At 39.7% G+C, this 13,058-nt stretch overlaps 2 long non-coding RNA genes across 2 annotated transcripts in view; both read right to left on the bottom strand.

The window, feature by feature from the left end:
- The window catches only part of LOC112963800, a 28,234-nt gene extending 26,257 nt beyond the window's left edge, over nucleotides 1–1,977 (bottom strand). Inside the window, exon 1 of the long non-coding RNA XR_003252729.1 lies at nucleotides 1,831–1,977. This is a non-coding gene — a long non-coding RNA (uncharacterized LOC112963800). The remainder of the gene's footprint in view (nucleotides 1–1,830) is intronic.
- Nucleotides 1,978–4,141: 2,164 nt separating this feature from the next.
- On the bottom strand, nucleotides 4,142–12,365 carry LOC112963798. The gene is made up of 5 exons (XR_003252727.1): nucleotides 12,314–12,365; nucleotides 11,561–11,696; nucleotides 9,896–10,116; nucleotides 6,603–6,770; nucleotides 4,142–5,441 (listed from the first exon to the last, which is right to left on the bottom strand). It is a non-coding gene; the product is annotated as an uncharacterized LOC112963798 (long non-coding RNA).
- Nucleotides 12,366–13,058: the final 693 nt, after the last annotated feature.

Below are 13,058 nucleotides of genomic sequence, written 5' to 3'. Positions count from 1 at the left end.
CTACAGCATGCCAAATTCAGCTTTGCTTATGCATTGTGTTTTTGCACATGCTTTGCACATGTACATCTTTGGCTAGTGTTTCATAGAGAAGATAACTGAAGTTAAGAGCCTTGTGAGGAAGATATTCAATTCGATGGCTCCTCTGCTACTTATGCTCTTCCTCCTCACCATCACTGCAGTTTGTTACTTGCATTAATAGCATAGATGAGAACCAAACTAAGACAGGGAATTAAAACACCTGCAAAGTTTTATATCCCATTACTGTAAGAGTCATAAGCAAAATCAAGCTAGTATAAATAGCCCATAACTACATGCAGGGGAACCAAAATAAAAGCTTGCATACTGGCTGCCTGGTATGAGAGATCATATTTGTGAAAGTTACTGTAGAACAGGAACTGCATCACCAATGGCAAAAATTCCTTCAAGGGCAGGATCCAGCAGGGAGAAAGCTGTATAAACTTGTATTACATTTCCAGGCACTGTGCAATATATGGCAGCTGAACCCAAGGAATAACCCACACACACAAGCATAAGAGGAACCCTGCATAAACACAGAAAATACTGTACATGACGAACACAAGGACAGAAGTCACTTGGCCTCCAGACACATGGATACCTAAACTAGATGCCATTATTTCTTGGACAAAGTGCTTTTTGCAGCCAGATAACACCTAAAGCTGTACAGCTATTCGTCTCACCTACTTATGTTTCAGGAACAGTAAAAGAAAAAGAAAGGCCTGCTCATTAACCATATCTTTAGCTGCTGCTAAGTACTGGTTAGCTCAGTACTCCCTTAGCTGTATTTTGATGTGTTTTGGGAAGCTAGAGACTGATTATGCAAAAGAGGCTGAGTGGTGTACTGAACTTGAGTCTGAATTTGTTTTTCTGCAGCTGTCTCAGACATGCTGCCAGGAAAAAGCAAAACAGTGACACCCCACACTCTGTTAACTGCTAGTTAGCTACCTCTGTAACCATGAAATCAGAAACCACAAATGGCGCATATAAGCATATGCAAGGATATAGAAAAGAATATTTTGAGCAATATTATATTTCTCTTCTTAACAGGTAGATTAAAGTGCTCAGAAACAGGTTCTTACTTACATATACTTGTGAAAATCTAAGCATGAACATATATGGTCTGATTCACTAATGCGTCAGGTACTCAGCAGTGTGCTGTGGAGACAAATGATCCCAGTGTGCATTCAGAAACCAAAGAAAAGTTAGGCCTTTTATTTATTAAGATGTACAGGGAAAGCCTAATGGTAAGCACTTATTATTGAACATACTAAAGATCTTATAACTGCTTACAACAAGAAACTAATTCTATTTAGAATAATAAAAAGCTTTATTGCCAATTTAAGATGTGACATTCTGTCTAAAGCCCCAGCTTTTGAAATCATGATTACAGAGAACTATCCAGCTTTCAGCTGAAAAAAGAAAAAAAATCTATCCTTCAGTTGCAGAAAAAAAACTGAAAGCCAGAAAACCTGATTTCAGCTTTAAAAGTTTGCAAGCCCATTGCATTGAGGTCTGTTTAGTGGTTTCTTATTACTGAGGTTTGTCAAAACAGAGCAGGAGGAAAAGTTATCTTCACAGAAGGCAAAATAATTCTTAATAAGGAATTAAAATGTAGTTTAATGAACCTCCTACAAGATGCACTTAACAGTACTATATGAGGACATAAAATCTTGATGCAAAATAAGACTAGATATGATCTCTTAATTTTTTTCTGACAACAAAATGGTATACAGCAGTTATATGTACCATTTCTAAGGCTGACACTGAAACACAGTTAAGACATTTTTAGACAGCTAAAAAACCTCCACTCACCCAATTTCTGCAGCTTGTCGAAACTTATCTTGGCTCTGTGGTGTAAGAATTCACATCCTTTATTTGAGGCAAACAACTGAGCAGTGAAGATTCATTACAGTGATTTAAATATAGATTAGAGGCAGAAGTGATATAATGATTCTGCTGAACTGTAAGTACGGAAGAGAAAGAAAGAGGTTACCTGAAACAAATGGGTTAAAAGCTTCATCTACCAAAGCTTACATCAAAACTACTGTACAATGACTTTCTTTACCAGTCTCCTCTCTCTTTTGCTGTTGTCTTATACCAAGAAGAGATTACTGACCTGTACTCCCATGGTGCCAGAATGACTACTCCAGTCAGTACAGGTTTCCCAACACACCTGAGATTCTGCTGCTAGCAGGCTGTAAGTACTTGACATTGACACTCTAGGGGAAGACTTCAGCAACACATCCTGACCTCCCTGGTCTTCCCTCTTGGAAAAAATCAGCATGGGCTCAGCTGCCACTATTTATTTTCTTCTATAGCTGGCCTCAAATGCCTTACTCCACTAGCTTGCAAGACTTGCTAGAAGACATGCATTATGTTTTAGGGTCCCTCTGTGTGATTGACACGTTTGTGGGGGAGGAAACCAGTGAACTGTGGGGACCAAAACGTTGTTTTCTAGTCAGCTAAAGTGCGACTAGAACAATAGTGTGACTGAGCTGTCCTGGGTCTAGAGGAGTAGGATATGGAATAAGAGACTAGGAAGAAGAGGCCTCTTCCTCCCCTCTCTTCCCCTTCCTAATCAAAAGACAACTGCCCCCCCCAGTCATTAGCAAAGGACAGGAATAGTCAAAACAGCTAGTGTCTAAACCGCATGGCATTTTTCTCTGGGGAACCACAGGAGTACCTAGTACCTCCACAAAAAAGTTGAAAGTAGAAGCTAGACAGTGACAGCACTGTAGCTCCCACACCTCAGACTATGGGCTGTCTACACAACGACAGTTTAATTTTCACAGATTTGTTTTGGTTATTTACAGAATAGTTATTTGCAAATAGCAACAGAACAACAGTCAGTTCCTCAATTACATTAAAGTTTTGAGTTTCTTGACAGAAGTTTTTCTCTTGACAAAACAAACAGAAAGGCAGAAGGAACAACTAATTGATCAGTGAACTTTTCTAAACACCCAGATACCTACTGCACTTCATAAAAAGTGAAATGTCTCATCCTCACTCATGTATATGTCTTAGTAATATATATGGGAGTCACTGAAACATATGTCAGTTAGAACAGCAGATTCAAGGGCCTATTACACCTTTCAAAAAACCCCCTACAATTAAACACTACTGAAATAGTACACTGTCCCATGTTGATGCTAGGCTAAAAACTAGTTTCAGAGACAGTTTCTTTTTACCGTATTGAAAGTGTAAAAGAGCAAATTTGCATAGCTCCCTGGTGTATGACTGTCATTACGTGGCACCCCAAAGCGGTAACTACTTCATGTTAACATTGCTTTCAATTAACAGACTCTTGACTGGTTTATAAAACCCATGACTGTAACAGCTTCCTTTCTAGATGTGTTCTGTGGCCTTGCACACTATGCAGCATGCATATATCACACGCGGTTACATCTCCCCACTTGATGACCTCATTTAAAATAGACTACACTGTGCCTTTCCACGTGATGGAAATGCAGGGTATCATTGAGTGAGTGCTCAGCATACAGCCCATTTCCTGACTCGCTTTGTGAGAACGGTAACAACATAGGTAAAACTGTAGCTTTACAAAAAAATGTTCATACATAGGTGGAAAAAAGTGAATCTTCTACCAATGAAAATGATGCGTAAAATTAATGTGTGCATGCCTCTTTTTTACTCCCAAACCAAAAGAGCAAAGGACTAACTTTTAATTGATGATACTTTTCATTCTGAAGTAAAAACACGTAATGGGAAGACTTAATACTGACTACACAAAGAAAAAATAAAGGTTCTACCTTTCTTCAGATGAGCATTGGAAACACCATACATAATCTTTCACTGAGATTCTTCTTTGGAAAGGGGACTGTTAATTTCCCAAATGCAGCACATTCTGCTGTGTGATCACAGATCAATGTCCTCAACAACCTCCAAGCCTGAGAGCTGAGCAGCAGTCTATTGTTTTCGTCTCTGGGTAGACAACATTTTAAAAACAAATGCAAACATGACTGTGGGATATGAAATCCCATAAAATAAATTCAGGGCCTTGTCAAAAACAGCAGGTCATGTTACTCTACAGCGCACACGGCCTCTGAGTTTAACAACATGTCATTTCAGGAGATATCATGTAAATCTTCCCCGAAACTAAATTGCTGTTAGTGTAGTTTGGACTTTGTTACCAAAGCAAAGACACTGCTTGCTACCAAGATTATCCTGTTTTGTCAAACAATCCTGATAATTAGACCGAAAGGAATGGGTGGAAGGAAGAGTGAAGAATTACCAATTCGCCCAGTGATCAAAAAGTTGATTTATTTAAGTAAAAGACCACTTTTCCTCTGTTCCAAAACAAAGAGACTGAGGAGGGTCAGAGATCCTTTTTTTCTATTATCCAGTGCAGTCAGCTGGCATAAATTCCTGGAAGGCGGGAATAAAATTCATTTCTTCCATACTAGCTTTTCTAACCTGCATTACTTCATGTCTTCCACTTCCTTAGGATGGATGAGCACTCGCCAGTATTAGCCGCATTAGCTACCCACCTCCCTCTGCCTCATTAGAGGAAACCCACTAATGCCAGTGTTAACTGCTTGTGATTCAGCAGCACGGGATACGGTATTAGTTCTGTTCTGTTGTATGCAGCAGCTTTCCAGTACTCCTTTTACTGTAGTCCTTTTAATTGGAAGATTAAAATGGAAGTTGGGGAAAAAGCAGTAAATCCTCATAAAATGTGTTCATTATCTCCTAAGCCCTCTTGAAATATGCGTACACAGAAATTCGGACATCTTAGCTAAACCGAACAGCTGGCACAGCATAGAAATTTATGGAAAGACAGAACAAAACAGCATACCGGAACCTTTTCCTGGCAGATACGGGTCAAAACTAAAATATTTTAAAAAGGGCTTAGTTTGACTTGGTAATTGCTTCTAACACCCAACTTCTATTGCACAAAAGAGAGGGAAAGCTTCAGGACGTCACCCTAAGCCTGCAGTGGAGGAGGGGGATCAGAAAAGAACATGTTAAAAATTAAAGGAGAGGAAGTGTTAAAAATGCTTCCACTCTCTCTAACATCTCTGCTGATTGGTTGGGGGAGCTGTTGCTACACAGACAAACTCTGTCTGCTCCTGCGGTCCGTAGTTAAATGCACTCTCTAACAGACTGCTGCATACGCTTCCTCTGTTAAAGTAACAGTATTGCAAGCTTTACAGAACTGGAACCATGACTGTCTCCCCCCAAGTTAAGAGAAAAGGCAACAAGTGTGCCCGAGAATGTACAACTCCATGAAATTAAGCTTTATCCGCGTATGAACAAAAAACCTTAGTAACTTTAGTCTTCAGACATCTTAGGTGAAGCCTTGCAAAGTTCTAGCAGTTGGTGTTGCCAAAGCAACAGAATAATGTGCTTCAAATTCCTGCTCGCGTATTGTCCGATAAAAAAAGTCTTTTAAAATTGAATGATCACTGTAAAAGAAAAAAAAGAAAAAAGAAAAAGAGACCAAGGTGAGTCGGTATCAAAAGGTATTGAACTGAAATCTGAAAGCAAATTAAACCCCCTCCCAAAAGAAAAAATAAGTCACAAGTTTACAGTTAGCACACCTTTAAATGTGTGTGTGGGGGGTTAATACAAAAAATGCTTCTCCTTTTGCATGATCTGTGTATTAAAATCAGCACTTACAAGACTGAACCTGAGGTTTACTTTTTTCACTTTTTTTTCATTTTGGAAGTCAAGGGTGTGCCTTAGCCCAGGGAAAAGTGATGCAAAAGTGCCTGCTGCTTAAGATATGAAATGGAAAAGCTAACACACTTCCTCTTCTGGTCCTATTCTAGTACAAGTCAATGTTGAATTTGGAACAAAAGCCAGAAACATTGAATAAAATTATTAACTTTATGGTCTGAGAATGGGTATGTTTGAGCAAGCCCTGAGGGGGCCATGGGATTCACTAGTTTGCTTTGATCATAAAAAAAAATTAAAATAAAAGAAAGAAAAAAGAAAAGAAAATTAAAGTGAATGATCTCAAATAATGGGACAAACTACTGGGAAAATCCTCCAAGTATAATTACAAACAGTAAATTAATAAGGATGCCTGAATAATTCAGGCCCATCAATAGTATAATTGTAACAGCTTTATGTGCCATTTTCAAAAGCAGCATTAAATGTGAGAAAGACCCTGTATTCAGATTTCAGCATCAAACGAGACTTAAACCTCCAGCACTAAAGCCTGATCCATTTGTGGTGAATGGGAAAACTCTTCCCACAGTCACCATCACCTAAGCCAGAAACAAGGAGTAATTAGCCAACCAAGAAGTCACAGGCCCTTTGTCACTGGGGTCAGTTACATTTCAAAAATATATCAAATGTACCCTTTTGCTTCTGCAAAAATCCACTTAGACCCATAAAATAATTACTTTATAAAAGTAATTTCATTTGCAAACAAACACAACGCTACTGGTAGGCTAAATTCTGCAGTTTTACCTAATGCAAAGTATCCAAGAGAATTTTATTTCCTTGGAAGTTGTGTTTGGATATAAAGTGTGATTTGAACTCCACCAGTGCTTAAAAACTAGAGGGTGGTGACATGCAAATCCCCGAGGAGGTCGGACGTAACCCTTCTGCTTCCTTACCGCACCCACAGGCAGCCGGCAGAGGGGACTGCTGCTGACACGTGCCCCCGCTGCTTCCGCGCTGCCAGGTGGCACCAGGGCACTGCCAGGTGGCACCAGGGCACGAGGGGCCGTTACACTCCACTCCCGAATGAATGAGGAAATCCATGTGCTTCTGAAGGCAGAATCCTGTTATAAACATGAAAGTGAAGAACAGAGGCCAATGATACCTTGTTTCAACAACAACATACGTAGTAATTTGCACATGGCCTATAATTCCCTGCTCTGATAATAACGTTCTTTATATTTAAACACATGAGCATTTCTTCACATTATTTCCATTTTGGATGAGGATTTTATAAGCAAGTTATTGCTTTCAAAGATTCTGACAGAGGTATGAACAATTAGTTTTCCTACCGTTTTGACCAAGTAACTATCTTCACTTCTTTCCTGTCTGGGCTATAATGTCTTAGGCCAGGGTTTGCCTGTGCGTGGAGCGCCATGAACGAAGTTGCAATTATTTTCATGTCAATAACACCATTTAATTAAAGAGTTCAGAAGAGCACAGTCGCACTCTGTCGTTTAAGTTGCTGATAAGAGCCCAGTGGTTTGGGGTGGGGAGAAGAAGAGAGTAGGGCAGAACTGAAAGAGGAGGGCATATTTCCTAGAGGGAATGACAGCCCCACTTAGAAATATTTCACATATTCACAGTAACTCACATGTAAAATGAACCCCCAACTGCCTTTAAAAACAAACAAGAAAACAGTCATCTTGAATTCAAGAAGAACTCCTGTTTCCTTCCAAAAAGGTATTTATGGGCTGTAGCCTGCTTTAAGCCCAGAAGAGTGTATCTCAGCAATGGACATGTTCTTTATGTACTGTCTAGGCAGTTAGAACAATGTTTGGTCTCATAAAAACTATTTTTGGCAAAATGATCTCCATTCAGCTGCTTGCTGAGGTCTTTTCCCTTGCTGTCAATTTTGAGTTTTCTAATGTAAAGCCTGTTCTAGCCTGCGGCTCCTTATAGCTAACATTGTGAAAGAACTGGTCTATAATTTCTTAGTATAAACTGCAAGCAAAATAAATAGGCTACTCAATTAAACATTAACTTTAGGAAACACTTCTGTGTATTCTGAACTGCTGTAATCAGCTATCAAGTGCCTTAGTTTAATACTCTACTAACCTGTATTAACATCTGCATTGAAAATACGCAGATCTTAAGTTAATTCAAATTACTTTGCAGTTTGACTGCAAAGTAAGATGCAGATCTTACATGACCATTTCATCTCAAAGAAACTAAAAAGTACTTTCAAGGGGGAACATATTTTTAGTTTACGTATAAGCAGCAATATAGAACAAATAGGGCACAACAAACACAGTGTTAGGTTTTTCTCAGTTATGTGGCATAACTGTTAAAGCACTGAGGATTTCATCAGACAAACCCAAGCTCCAGACCTTTATTCTAACATGGAGTCCCCCTTCCACCTTCTCAACAAATCAATTCATGTTCTTAACATTATATTCCTTTCTCTTTGAAGCAGAAGAACACTTTCAAGCCTATATCATCTTTGTTCTTCTTTCTTTAAATAGAACCACCCAAGAAAAAGCCTTTGCTTTTTAAACTGACAATAGTCTTCAGGAACATTTGTAAGGGACTGACTCCCCCTCTCCCCCCCCCTTTTTATAAATAATTATCATTTTCATGATGTTTTATACAAATGGAGAGTAGTTTATCTTTCATGGAAGATGAATTCTGTAGCATGTCACTGTGGAAAGCAGCTGTAACATTCAGTTAGCTATACGGGTAGTTTGATGACCTGAACAACAAATCATGTGGGAGACCTTTACAAAGAGGATATAGAAGTGGCCAAATCAGGGCAACTGGTGCAAGTTTCAAGTGTGAATATCTGCATTCAGGCACCTCTATGAGAATGGTTTCCCCCCAACCCCCCAAATGATATGACCTTGCTGCAGCAAACGGAATGTTGCTCTGCCCGTCCCGATTGCCCCCTACGGCTGCGGTAAGCACACACTAACAGTGGCAGGGAATCCATGTCACTGGCAGTAAGGTAATATCTTGTCATCATTTTAGCACTGTTTTCCTGCTGTTTGGAAAAGACTTGCACATTGTGGCAGGTAAGATATTTTCTCCTGTATTTACTCCTCTCAGCTTTGCTTCTGTGAGTACTAATCTCTTGCTTATACTTAACACAGCAAAGCACAAAATGAAGTGAAATGAAAGTAGAGAATAACAACAACAACAAGATCAGATTGCATTGCCTTCTGCTCTCATTCAGAAAGTTAAACAAGGTACGCTCTGGAGGTAGAAAGATAAAGATGGTTGGGGGAGAGTGTAAGATTTGTTAAAGAATATCATTTGGTAAAAGCAAACTACTAATACAGGCATTTGAACAGAGCACTCAGGAGTGGAAAAGCAGGAATACCCTACTCACATATCATAGAACTGATCTTGGAAAAAGTTTGCTTTCTAGTAGAACCTTTTCAAACACTGTGAATGCTGTTTCTAAAAACATGGGGAAAATTAAACTTTAGGCAGAAGGATATTCAGGAATATTGAGAACCTTGTCAAAGCATCAACTTAATAGGGAAATTCCTTTATAGAGATGAAAATGGCACATGGAAAGTTTATTATCTGCTGCTCCGGTTACACTGGAACAAAACTACTAACAGAAAATGCAAAGCACAGCTACATAAGAGAGGAGAAGGCATATAGCATGGCTGTGAAGTTACGAAACATTCCACGCCAGGGAACAGAGAATCCTTTGAAGGTATCACTGGTTGGTAGAAAAGAAAATCCTTTGGCTTCTTTCCTCACAAATAAATCATTTGGTGTAACCTACCCACTAGCAAGTTGTGCTTGCAATTATGCCAGCCCTTGGAATCACTCCGCATCCAGCCAAACGTTCTTATTAAAATACTATGCAGGCTGTAGCAGCCAAGGAAGAAGAGGCGGTTAAGCACCAGGCAATGGCAGCAGGGAGCGTGCACGGGCAGGCCGGGGGAAGCGGCCCCACACTGCCCGCCAGCAACAGGGGAAGGAAACTCAGGAAAACACAGATACGAACTCTACCCTGCAGGTCACGCAGTCACGCTTTGTTTATCTGTTTGGAGGCCAAGAAGCAGTAAATCATCGTTTCTCTCAAAGCCCATTTTGCGCTTAGTTCCTTGGTGCTGTTAAAGCAGAGCGTGTGTGTGTGGGGGGGGGAATCGGGGAGGTGGACCTGTGTCTCTCTGCCCATGTTCAGGCTGGCAAGCGCATTGTGAAACCTGAGCAAAAATGGCATAAGACATACCTGCACCTTGTGTAACTGCCACCCCGGGCCAGGGAGCAGCTGCTTCTCGTGCGCGCTCCATGATCCCTCCGACTTCTAACACACCACAAAGTGCTCTTAGATCCGTAACTGCAACTAACTTTTCTCTCTCATCTTCCAGATTAGTTTTCAGCTTATGCTTTCATACTTTTTCCTCAAAAACCAAGTACTGTAGAACAAGCTAGCCAACATGTCGAAAGTTTCTATGGAAAATGAGCAAATGCAGTTTTAGTATATTAACTTTGTCATGGTAATCCCCAGGTTGAGTACACCATTACAGCAATCAGAGGTTTAAAACAAGGACGTTCTTCTACACAGTCATCATCTACACTGAGATTTTAGACATTTGCATTCAGAAAGTACTTGGTTTTCAGTAAATATAAAGCCAAAGTCTCCGGTAGCAATTTTTTGGAATTTCTATCAGACACTGTGCTAGATTTGAGCCTGAGACTGCTTTTTCCTAGGGCAAATGGATTGAATCCAAAGATATCAACACAGAAGCAGTCAAACAAGAATGATTCTTCATTTTGCTCAGTAATATCCTAAACATAACATAAAAAACATATCACCGCAAAGACAACTGCAGTCTTCTTTTTTAGTGCAAGCTGCAGTACCAACAGATTTTGCAGAGAACAGACTGTTAGCCACCATCAGAAGAAATAGGGACCGTTTCTCATGTTTGTTAAGGGTTGTTGTTGTTGTTTTTTAAAGGCATTGCTCAAATGTTTCAACAAAAAAAGCAGAAAAAAAAACAAGTTAACAAGTTATACAGAAATACCACTTCTCAGCCAAATCGTGGAAAGTGACAGTGCAATGTAAAATGAATTATTAAACCACTTCCGTGGTTAAGATTTACACCATTATTTTGCATTAGACACAGGCTATCAAATATGTACATGCTCTTTACCATATCTCTGCAGACAAACACCCATTCCTTTAAATACAATAACATCATCATAAGCAGCTGGATACTTTTCTCTTTTTAAAGGCGATTTACGCACCCAGGGCTTGGACAAAAAACTGCATCACTACAGTTAAGTACCTAAAAGTACCTAATTAAGTAACCTAAGCCACCTAACAGCTGCTCTGTATTAAAGAAAAGCAAGCAGGCTTTTAGTCAACAGTAAACATGGGCCAAAACCAAGTTTTCACTGGAGTTTTAGGCTAATGCATTTTACCTGTTTCCAAGGAAATAAAACTACATACACTCCCTTACTGTGCCGAATGCACAAAGATTTAAGTGACAGTAACTCAATAGTGTGACCAAGCCCTCAAGAATTTATGTCCTATTGATTTGAACAGTATTTTCACTCTGCAATCCCAACAGAAAGTTATCTGTTACTGTGCTACATTGCAGTAAAATGTCTGCAACTTCCAGGATAGAGCCAGTTTTCACTGCTTCAAGTTTTAGAAGGCTGTTGGGAAGCCCCGGCTACTTCCTCAGCCCACTAGCTCACATCGAACTTTGTGGTACTATTTGAGTGCTGTTGTACTCAATCCAGTTGGATTAAAGCAAATTAATGATACATTTTCTGAACATAGCACAGCCATATCCTCAGGCTCCTAGGACTTTTAGGGAGAATGTCTAACATGACACTCAAACTAAACAAGCTATTTTTGGATTATATAAAATGGATGTTAATATACCTGCAGTAGTGAAATGCCGGTATTAAAACACCATCTGTCTTCAGCAAGGAGATTGTTAGTGATAGCTTCCACAGTTGTTCCTAAAACGTTAAGCTGCTCAAATGATTTTTCAAAGGTGTTTCACGCATAAAGCTGTCTGGGGAAGAGAAGGAGAGAGCATGCACAGGGAAGAGTGACATTAGGTGGGGGAGGAGGAGAAAACAAAACTATTGCATAACAGAGCTGGTTTTTGCTTCAAAAAGCAATTGGACTCCCCTTTTTCCGTCCCGTTTTATCATCCCCTTCCGTCCCCTCGCCCTTGCACCACATGGACTGAAAGCATGCAGAACTTCCTACCAATTTCACAGCTGGAACAAAGAGCAGGGAAGAAGGCAGCAGGATCTTTTAGGTTCTGATGTACTTAGTATTGGACAGCTAATACATATTCCTAACTCAGGTTCAGAAAAATAAAATAGTAAATCTAAGCAAGTTAGTGCATTACTTTGTGTGCATTCAAACCTAACGAGTACAGAGCTTGCTAAAAGAAGTATTTTACCTACAGCTCTGTAGAGTCAGCTAACCCTGAAACACAAGCAGCAGAACCACCGGGTGATGAAACCTCCACGCTTCAGAGCAGGCAATACAGGCCTAAATAGACACTAAATGATCAATACATACTGCTCTATCTAAAAAGATGGAATGCGTGGCAATGACAGAACTACTGGGATCATGTATAATGCTACATTTGTTATTCCTTCCTTTTTCCCCACCAACCTTCTTTCGTGGGACTGTGCACCACTCCGGTTGCTCCTTTGCCAGATGTTTTCTGTCTGCAACACCCCCAGTTGCAATGGCAAACTTGTACAACTGATGCCATCGTCAGGAAGAAACTGGTATATCATTTATGTGACAGCTATTACAAAGTAATATGCTCTCCACTTAGGGCATGCAGTATTGACATGTTGTTACTGTTGACAGACCATGTGTTTCCAGTGAAACGTTTCATATTTTCAATGTATCAAGCCAGTAGCATAACTAGATAAAATATTCCAAACATCTGACTTCTAAACACCACAAGGGAAACCATGGAATTGGCAGGAAAGGGAAGAGACATTAGAAGACAAAGGGGATGAAAGGAAAGACTGAACAAAGTTACTAAACATCCGCACTTGCAATATCCTCAAATAGGACAGGTGATTAATCAAAAAAAATTGCTATGGAAAAAATCACTAAGTTTTAAGATGCTGAAATGTGCTACCTTCCTCATTGTGAATATATGTAAAAATCCTTTTAAAAAAGCAGTAAGGTATTCCTTCAGTCAGTGATTTTAATTAAATATAAAGTGACATGGTATAGCAGTCTTTATTCTTAAGATATTCCATGGATCTGAATAATTTGAGTAACCAGATTCCAGGAAAGCAGCGACTGTTAGTAAAACGAGTCAACCATTTTGTGTAAGCATCAATGCTGATCCAGGCAGAAGTGCAGATTTACTTCCAAGTACACCACTGCATAATAC

Source organism: Apteryx rowi, unplaced genomic scaffold (assembly GCF_003343035.1).
Source record: "Apteryx rowi isolate R43461 unplaced genomic scaffold, aptRow1 scaffold_177, whole genome shotgun sequence".
Classification (NCBI taxonomy): Eukaryota; Metazoa; Chordata; class Aves; order Apterygiformes; family Apterygidae; genus Apteryx; species Apteryx rowi.
Note: the sequence above shows the minus strand (reverse complement) of the source record. Positions and strands in the feature narration are given on the sequence as shown.